At 39.6% G+C, this 10,280-nt stretch overlaps 1 long non-coding RNA gene across 4 annotated transcripts in view; it reads left to right on the top strand.

The window, feature by feature from the left end:
• The first annotated feature begins 6,254 nt into the window (after nucleotides 1-6,254).
• LOC126952097 (uncharacterized) overlaps nucleotides 6,255-10,280 on the top strand; it is a 122,772-nt gene continuing 118,746 nt past the window's right edge. For all 4 annotated transcript variants that reach the window (XR_007724791.1, XR_007724789.1, XR_007724788.1 and 1 more), the window contains exon 1: nucleotides 6,255-6,406. This is a non-coding gene — a long non-coding RNA (uncharacterized LOC126952097). The remainder of the gene's footprint in view (nucleotides 6,407-10,280) is intronic.

Genomic DNA, 10,280 nt, shown 5'->3' with positions numbered 1-10,280 from the left:
ACTGTCCATTTGCAAAGCAGGTAAATAGCTTTAAACATTTATCAACCAGGGTCATGAAAGAGATCTTTTATAATTGTATCTACTGAAGTTAATTAGGCATATTATATATCATGGCTTGTTTACCATAATACTGGCTTTGTTCTTAATTGAAGTGTTATTTGGTGAGTCTGTTTAATGGAGGCTTATGTGTTTTCTCTTGTAATTCTAAAAGTCACAAAAAATTTAGCCCAGATGAATAAACGAAGTTAAGAAGCATTTGAAGAAAGAAAGGAAGTTTCCCAATTTTTGTTAGTTTGTTAAGCTAGTGCTCGCATTGGAAAGTAGTGAAAAATCTGTTTTGTTTTTAAAGGCAAAACCAGACAACATTGCACTTGGCTTAGGTTTTGATGGGATAGTCATTTGGCTTTTAAAAATGCATTCTACTGATACTAAGAGCATGCACCGACTAGGAACCGGCATGACTTGTTTCAAAGTTAAGGACACAAATATGGTTATAATATAGTCAACTCCACCCTACCTCCACCAATCAATCGTTTACTCCCCTGTACCTCTTTTTAGAAAACAAAACAAAACAAAATGATATCTTTCTTTAACACCCAACTTGGCTTTCCCTGCTAGGCAAAAAAAAAAAAAAAAGAAGAAGAAAAAAAAAAAGAAGAAAAAATATCCAAGAACCCTAGGAAGGGTGACACTTACCCTGATTCCAACACTAAGCAGAAAGGAAACTATCTGCCCAATTAGACTCCTTCTGCCACTGCTGTTCCCTGACACACAATATTGATGTTAAGGCCTGAGCCTATAAACTGATGGACAGTGGTTATGTACCATCGCTGACGTATTCTTGCTGTTATTATATATACATGCCAGGCCATAGGGGTGTCCTGTATTATGTGCCAAGGTGATAGCTCTTTTTGGTTTATATCACCATGCTCAGCTACTGTTGCTGAAAGCACTTAAAATGTGAGGAAAGAATATTTCAGAGGTATAAAATAGCATGTGTTACACTTCGAGACAGAAGAGGTATGGTTATGTCTAGACAGAAATACACTGGAAAACATCACTTTCTAACAGTGAATAACTTTGGACTATAGGATCATAGATGACTTTGTTTCAACTTTCTTAGTCTTCTGCAAGAAAACCACATTACCTTATTATTTAAAAATGTTTAAGTAACCAAAGGAGTAAAAAATCAGTGACAGAGGAAAAAACCAAACCTAGAAATGATATTATTTTTATTTTTATTATTATTCTTTTTGAGATAGGTTCTCACCGTCACCCAAGCTGGAGTACAGTGGCCTAATCATAGCGCTGCAGCCTTGAACTCCTGCCCTCAAATGATCCTCCCACCTCAGCCTCCTGAGTAGCTGGGACTACAGGAACATACCAACATGAATAGCTAATTTTTAATTTTAATTTTTTTTTTTTTTAATGTAGAGATGGAGTCTCCCTTTGTTGTCCAGGATGGTCTTGAACTCCTGGCTCAAGTGGTCCACCTCAGCCTTCCAAAGTGTTGGGATTATAGGCATGAACCACTGTGCCCGGCTAGTAATATTTTAAAAAGTGTTATGGAGCAGTACTCAAGCTATATAAGAAGAAGAAAATGAAAAAATGAATTCATCAGATTTAAGGAAAGCATAGATATAGGAATCCAGGTCTCAAATAAAGCCTGGATCTAGGTACTGGCAGATTCTGTGGAGAAAGTTATAGAGAAATGAGACAGAATATAGGGCTGAATTCAGCATGGAAGATTTTCTTACCTGTTTTTTCTATCTCAAAGGTGTCACCCACAGAGATGCCTGAGAATTTTCCTTAGTCCTTCACTCCCATCTCTTTCAAGATTTTGCTTTATGTCTTTGTTTTCCTGCATCTTGAATGTAATATACCAAAGTATAAGAATTTTTATGTTCATCCTGGTTGGTGTCCTCTGAACTTCTTAGATCTGTTGTTTTGTGACTTTGAGGGGAGACAACTGTCTTGCCCTGCTCAAGTGCAACAAAGCAGATAAAAACATGCAGATTATCAACTAAAGTAACTAGAATCAGTCATTAACCATGCCCCTTGTTCCTCTTCCTATCTCCTTTTGGTTTTAATAGATTTTATTACTATTAAGGCATAGTAAAACCAACAGACCAGGAGATAACTGCCATTGAAAAGGTGGTTTATTATACTCTCAGATTCCAAGAGAAGGAATATAGGTCATGCCACAGAGGCCACACGGGGAAGTGCCAGGGTTGGTCCCGAAGCAGAGGGAGAGGGGAAAACTGGTGCCCATGAGCCTTCACCATGGTTTCTATGGGAAAAATGGGCAAGGCAGGGCAATCAGGCTTAGAATGGGAGAGCTTGAAAATTCCAGTGAGTTCTGGGGCGTGTAGGTTGTCCCTAGTTGTCTGGCATCTAGCCCTAAGGTGATTACAGCAGGTGTATAGTGGCTTGGAGTGTGAGATAAGGGAGGTGGTTGAGGGTATAGACTCTGAATTAGTTTCAAGCTTACAGAAGCTGGCAACATGGTTAATATACCCTTCTCCCTCTCATCCTCTTTCTGTCTCCCTCTGGCTTTCATACCTCTGTGAAGAGGCTTATGACAAAGGTCCAGTGTACTTTGCTGATGCATAGTGGGTGGAGAGCGGTGGGAGAGTTGAAAATGGGATGGGGCAACAGGATGAATCTCCACTCTTGGGTGCCTCACAGCATTCCCAGTTACCTAAAGAACTTCACTTTATTGAAGAAGTCTTTGGAAGAATTTTGTGTGTAAAATCATAGCTAAGAAAGATGTAACATTAAACTAGTGATAGCTCTGTTGTAAAAAATTACCTTAATGATGAATAATTTTAAAATCATTAAAATGCCTTTATGCATAATTTTTACTCCAAATTTGAATATTTATTAAGCTATGTATGTGTATATATATGTGTGTGTGTGTGTGTGTGTGTGTGTGTGTGTGTGTGTGTGTATGGTTTAGAAAATACATATTTAGAAAATATAAAGTACATATTTTACAATCTTGGTTTGTATATTAAAAATATAAACACTAGGCCGGGCGCGGTGGCTCACGCCTGTAATCCCAGCACTTTGGGAGGCCGAGGCGGGCGGATCACAAGTTCAGGAGATCGAGACCACGGTGAAACCCCGTCTCTACTAAAAATACAAAAAATTAGCCGGGCGCGGTTGTGGGCACCTGTAGTCCCAGCTACTCGGGAGGCTGAGGCAGGAGAATGGCGTGAACCCGGGAGGCGGAGCTTGCATTGAGCCGAGATCGCGCCACTGCACTCCAGCCTGGGCGACAGAGCGAGACTCCGTCTCAAAAAAAAAAAAAAAATATATATATATATATATATATATATATAAACACTATATTGTATGTTTTATATTACAAATATATTTATACATATATAAATGTATAAGTGTTATAAGAATTAAAGTGATAATGCATTTATTATACATGGTGTTGACCATGGTTACCAACTTCCAACTTTCTAAATCACAAGTCTTCTTTAAAACCTATTTAAAGTACCACATCCTTGGGGAACTTGGGAGTAAGCCTTGCTCCCTAACAGGCTCATCCTGCTCATGGTATTGCAGGATTACACTTGCTAATCTACCCCAGGATATGGCCAGTCGTGGCCACTGGACTGCCACAGTGTTCTACAAATAAAGGCTTTTTTTCTGAATATTTCTGATCACAGTACTCCTAAACCTGAGTTTTTATCTTGAGTGTCATTATCTCTCTCTTCTCCAACTCCCCATGTCCTCACATTCTGTATGCTCAATTCCTAGAATTCTATCTTGACCTGTGTTTTGAGTTTTTGCAATGGTATCCTGCCTTGCTGCTTGGGTCTGCTGAAGGGTTTCTGCCAGTACAGAATCCTAGTCTTTGTACATCATAGACTTCCTAGATGGTGATGACAAGCCTGTCTCTACTGCCAAGTGTCTCCTACTGTTATTATGTGTCTTGCCACCCCAAACCTGCAATTTACTAACAGATGAGTCTATTTCTAAATCTTGGACATTATCTTAAATTAAACCTTACCTTGAGTAACTAGCCATGCCTAGATGATGAGTTGTAAAATAATATACTAAGCGTTCCAGCTAGTTTTGCTCTCTTCTCACACACTTTATGTCAAACACATTGACTTGTTTTGCAGCCAACCGGATTCAGGGAATCACTTCTCCTGTTACATTTGGAGGAGCTGTACTTCCTCCTGTCTACAATTCATCCTTCCACTTGAGCTTTGAATTCTCCCTGCTCCCTGCTTCTGAGACCTCTCACATGTGATTATTTGATAAATGTCTACCTCCCACAGTAGGCTGTAATTTTTAGGAGATCAGTGATCTTATTCTATTTTTGATTCCTATTGCACCCCTAATGCCTGGCAGACTGCCTGGCACATAGTAAGTGCTCAATAAATATCTGTTGAATAAACAAATGAAAATGCTAAGGCCCTTGAAGTATGGGACTGTATAATGTAAACTCCATCTTAGAATCTACTGTTATGTTACTCAGACTCTCAAAATGTATGTAAATGATGAATGAAGACACTCTTGAAGAAATATATAATTTAATGCTGTGTTAGAATTCATAGACTTCGGAAGATTAATCTTCAATTTCAGATAAAATTATTCTGCATAGAAGTTTGGACCTAAATGAAAGAGAACATATCCCTAGATAAAAGTTCAGACCAGCTCTCAATGATATGGTGTGTTCCTAGGCTCATTTTGATAGTCAATATCCACATTCCTATTTTGAAATCTGTTTAGATAATTTTCTCCTTTTCATATTGGCAACAAAACAGAATCGGTTTGATCAAAAGACTCAATGCAGTTTCTAACCATGGCACAAGCCAACAGAGGCTCACTCTGGGTTCATTCTTGGGTTAGTCCACATCTCCATCATTTATTATGGAATGTAACTGGTATTTCCTGCTTTCAAAAAGAAACTCAAACCCCAAATGAAATATCAAGAACTCAAAAGGATGAAGCTGTGTTTTCTCCATTCGTAAAACAAGGAATCCTCCCTCCACAAAAGTCTCAAATAAGACCTGAGGGCCTAACAACAGCAGTCCCAATTCTGTTTGCTCTGTAGCAGTGCTGTCCAGTAGAAACTTAATGCCAGTTTCTTAAATACAAGCCACATGTATAATTTAAAATTTTCTAGTATCCACACCTAAAAAACGGTCAGAGAAACGTTGAAAATGATTTTAGTAATGTATTATTAAAACGTAATGCTGTTTATTTAATTTCAAAAATATTTCAGCATTCTAAACATACAAAAAAGAAAAAACAGAATGTTGGCGATCATGTTTAAGTACAGGAGGTTCTTGAACTTTCATTGATGCAGTGGGTCTTCGCTTTGTTGACAATGAAAAGTTCTACAGTTTAAAAACAAATGGTTTAAAAACTACCACACTTAACTGAAAAAAAAAAAAAAGCAGAAACAGAAAGTAAACACTTCTGAAGCCAGCTGACCACCTTTTGTTCACAGCTAGGAATGGTAGTAGAATGCTATGTCATTAGATACAGAAACAAGACAACCTGAAGTGAAATGAATGCACAGTGCAGTCAACAGGCCCAGCTTCATAGTGCACAGCCTGAGCTACGGCCACTCCCAAAGGCATCTTCCACCACAGCCCGAACGTCAAACAAAGAACATCAAGAGTTTGTCTTGGTTGTTTTTACAAACTATAGATATATGCAGTTGATAACTCAGGATTTCTAGCCAATAACCATGTAGTTAACACTACCTTCCAAATTAAAAAAAAAAAAAAATGCCAGAAGCACCTTTAAAGGCCTGATCACACTAACAACAAAGCACACAGAGTGAGGGGAGCATGAAGTTGCCTTTTCATTTTAAAAATATTTGGAAATATGTACAACTTTGATACAGTTTCAGGTTGCTCTAGACCCACTTGGCCACTTCATGTGAACAGTTTCTAGTTTGAGAGACAACAATATGATCGTAATCAAACTTTGTAATTAAAACTAATGAGGGCAACAGACACTTCTCAAATAGGAGATGTGTCAGTTACAGCTCTCCCCTACTTTAAGGCAGGGGTCTCCAGTCCCTGGGCCATAGATAGATAACAGTCTATGTTATCTATGTGCCTGTTAAGAACCAGGCACACAGCAGGAGGTGAGCGGCAAGTGAGCAAAGCTTCATCTGTATTTACAACCACTCCCCATGGCTCACATTACTATCTGAGCTCCGCCTCCTGTCAGATCAGCAGCAGCATTAGATTCTCATAGGAGAATAAACCGTGTTGTGAACCGTGCATACAAGGGATCTAGGTTGTCTGCTCTTTATGAGAATCTAACTAATGCCTGATGATCTGTCACTGCCTCCCATCAGCCCCAGAAAGACTGTCTAGTTGCAGGAAAACAAGCTCTCGGCTCCCACTGATTCTACGTTATGGTGAGTCGTATAATTATTTCATTATATATTACAATGTAATAATAATAGAAATGAAGTGCACAATAAATGTAATGTGTGTGAATCATCCCAAAGACCATCCCCCCACCCATCCGTGGAAAAATTGTCTTCCACAAAACTGGTCCCTGGTTTCCAAAAAGGTTGGAGACTGCTGCTCTAAGGTATTCACAAGGAGACAGAGTTTTTAAAATTTTTTACTCCTCCTCTTCCTCTTCCTTTTCTTCCTCCTCATTTTTTTTGTTGTCCTCTTCCACCTTTTTTCCAGGCAACTTTAGTGGAACCCTTTGGGCCATCAAACTTTCCTTTAGACTTACAGTCAGCAACGTCCTTCTCACACTTCTTCAGCTGTGACACCTTAGTGATGTAAGGCTGCTTTTTACTGTCTTTTACTGTCATTTAAGTTATTCCACATCTCACCCAGCTTTTTGACACGTCTCCAATAGAGATGTCAGGGTTTGTGGATTTGATCTTGTGGCAGAATTCTGAACAGAACAGAAAGAATCCAGATGGTGGCCTTTTGGGGGCATTAGGGTTCTTCTTGCTTTCCTTAACTGGTTCGTAATTCTTCATTTCCCAATCATAGTGTACTTTATCTGCCTTTGCCATTTCGTCAAATTTAGACTTCTCTTTCCCAGACATTGTCTTCTACCTCTCAGAGCAATTCTTGGAAAATTCTGTAAAATGAATAGGGAACTCTAGACTTTTCTTTTTATGTTCTTCTCTGCCCATCTGCACAAAGAAGGCATAGGTAGACATCTTGCCCTTAGCTTTCTTCGGGTCAACTTTGTCCATCCTGACTATATTGTTCCGATATATTTTATTTAGCTTAAAATATCAAAAAAGTCATTTCGACATGTAATCAATACGAAAATTATTGAGATATTTTACATTTTTTTCTATGCTAAGTCTTTGCAATCTGATGTGTACTTTACACTTCAATTCAAACTAGCCAAAATTTGAGCGCTTAATCGCAAGGTGTGGCTAATGTGCCACTGGGCATAGCTGTACCCGCAGATGACTCCCCCTCCCCGGGTCAGCCTGCGATGTTTCCCCTTAGTCCTCATGCATACTGAGCATCACATGGGCTGCTTGGGAGAGATGGAGATAGTGGGGCAGATTCAGAACCCAGGTCTCCATTCACATTGGGCAGCATAGTTCTAGAATATGCTTCTGTGCTGTTGTTTCCCATACAGTTGAAAGAGATGTCCACATTTATTTCTACTGCAGCCATTGGTACCATAATGAGGAAAGGCCAGCTGCTGAAATCTCTGAAAAGTTTTAATAGATTCAGTAAGCGAGATCTATCCAAGTGCTTCAGTTCTCTCCAAACCTCTGCTCACTGCAGCTGCAGTTGCTAGATTAAGCTCAGCTTTGATACAATGTGACTGGGTTCATGCTGCTGCTCTGATTGCTGCCATCATTATACAACCTTGTCCAGGCTCACTGTGGCCAGACACAGGAAGAACTCTTTTCCCTTTCATGTCAAGTACAACCAAGTGTGCTCAAGCCAAAACTGACTTGACATCTCAGTCCCACAGCTTTTGTCAGATTCACTCACATGTATTCCTTCTGTTTTTCTTACTCTGGGTAACTCTAATGATCAGGAAGCATCCTTCTAGGCCAAGTACCTATAAATGCTAATACCTAGAATAATATATATATGAATTTTTAAATTTATTTTTATGAGACAGGGTCTCACTATTGCCCAGGCTAGAATGCAGTGGTGTGATTATAGTCCACTGCAGCCTCAAATTCCTGTACTCCAGCAATCCTCCCTCTTACCTCAGTGTCCTGAGTAGCAGGGACCACAGGTGCACACCACCATATCTGGCTAATTTTTTAATTTTTTGTAGAGATGGGTTCTATGTTGCCCAGACTGTTTTTGAACTCCTGGACTCAAGCAGTCCTTCTGCCTTGGCCTCTCAAAGTGTTGGAAATACAGGTGTGAGCCACCCAACCACACTCGGCTGAATACTTTTTTTTTTTTTTTTTTTGAGATGAAGTCTTGCTCTTGTCACCCAGGCTGGAGTGCAATGGCACGATCTTGGCTCACTGCAACCTCTGTCTCCCGGGTTTAAGTGATTCTCCTGCCTCAGCTTCCTGAGTAGCTGGGTTTACAAGTGCATGCCACCACGCCTGGCTAATTTTTGTATTTTTAGTAGAGACGGGGTTTTACCATGTTGGCCAGGCTGGTCTCGAACTCCTGACTTCAGACAATCCATCTGCCTTGGCCTCCCAAAGTGCTGGGATTACAAGCGTGCACCACCACACCCGGCCCCAAATAATATTTTTTAAATAAGATTTTAACAGGCAGGACGAATAAATTTGTGGACAATTAATAAACCAAGCTTTAGTGTCATGAGAATAGCATAAGTTTTCTTAAATTTTCATATGTAGTAAACCACAAAGATTATACTGTGGATTCTGATAATTTCCAGCTCATCTTTAATAGGGAGTGACTGATAGTAGATCTAACCTAAGACGATGTTGTTGATTTTTCAAACTGTGTCGCTTGGACCTAATGCATCTGCTGAGCCTGCTGCTGGGAGCCCTGGGGCAGAGGAGAGAGGCAGGTGTGGATAAAGGGTGGCAGGCAGCAGGGCATTGGCTTCTCATTCTCCTCTTCCCAAATCCCCGTCATTGTCTTCCACTGTTTTTCTTTCAATGCTTCTGGGCAAGATCTGGTATGAATGAATGGTTTCTGTGCCCAATTTTTAAAAGCTCACCTACTTAAGGGAATTGTCTCTGTTTTGATTCAGTCTGCATATTTCTTGTGCTCCCCATATTACATTTTTATCCTGCCATCTGTGCTGAGATGTCCACGTTTTCCTTAGAGGCTTTACTACTAAGTACTGTCTTTGCTTGTGCAACTGTTCAAAGAAAAATCTTTCGGTACCACATATTTTAAGCTCATTTTTATTGTGTGTGTGTGTGTGTGTGTGTGTTTTGGCTTTCTGTTTATTTAAGTAATATTCTTACTGTGGAGGAAGAAACTAAATAGAAAAAAGGACATAAAAGTCATCCATAATCGCATCACACAGAGATAAAAATGTTAACATTTTGATAAATTCCTCCTGAAATTTAGTTCAGGTATATTTTAAGCTAAATTTGAACCATCTTTTATGTGGTTATCATTATTGAGATCTTGTGTCTATTTCATTAAAGCATAATTGTTATTAACTTTAAAATTCTTTAAAAAAATTTTTTTAAATTACACTTTAAATTCTGGGGTACATGTGCAGAACGTGCTGGTTTGTTACATAGGTATGCATGTGCCACAGTGGTTTGCTGCACCCATCAGCCCATCATCTACATTAGGTATTTCTCCTAGTGGTATCCCTCCCCTACCCCACCCCCAACCCCTGACAGGCCCCAGTGTGTGATGTTGCCCTCCTTGTGTTCATGTGTTCTCGTTGTTCAACTCTCACTTATGAGTGAGAACCTGCAGTGTTTGGTTTTCTGTTCTAGTGTTAGTTTGCTGAGAATGATGGTTTCCAGCTTCATTCATGTCCCTGCAAAGGGCATGAACTCATCCTTTATATGGCTGCATAGTATTCCATGGTGTATATGGGCCACATTTTGTTTATCCTGTCTAACATTGGTGGGCATTTGGGTTGGTTCCAAGTCTTTGCTATTGTGAACAGTGCCACAATAAGCATACATGTGTGTGTGTCTTTATAGTAAAATGATTTATCATCCTTTGGGTACATACCCAGTAATGGGATTGCTGGGTCAAATGGTATTTCTAGTTTTAGGTCCTCGAGGAATCACCACACTGTCTTCTACAATGGTTGAACTAATTTACACTCCACCAACAGTGTAAAAGCGTTCCTATTTCTGCACATCCTCTCCAGCA

This window comes from Macaca thibetana, chromosome 4, assembly GCF_024542745.1.
Source record: "Macaca thibetana thibetana isolate TM-01 chromosome 4, ASM2454274v1, whole genome shotgun sequence".
NCBI lineage: Eukaryota > Metazoa > Chordata > Mammalia > Primates > Cercopithecidae > Macaca > Macaca thibetana.
The sequence above is the reverse complement of the archived record's forward strand: the minus strand, read 5'-3'. Positions and strand labels throughout refer to the sequence as shown.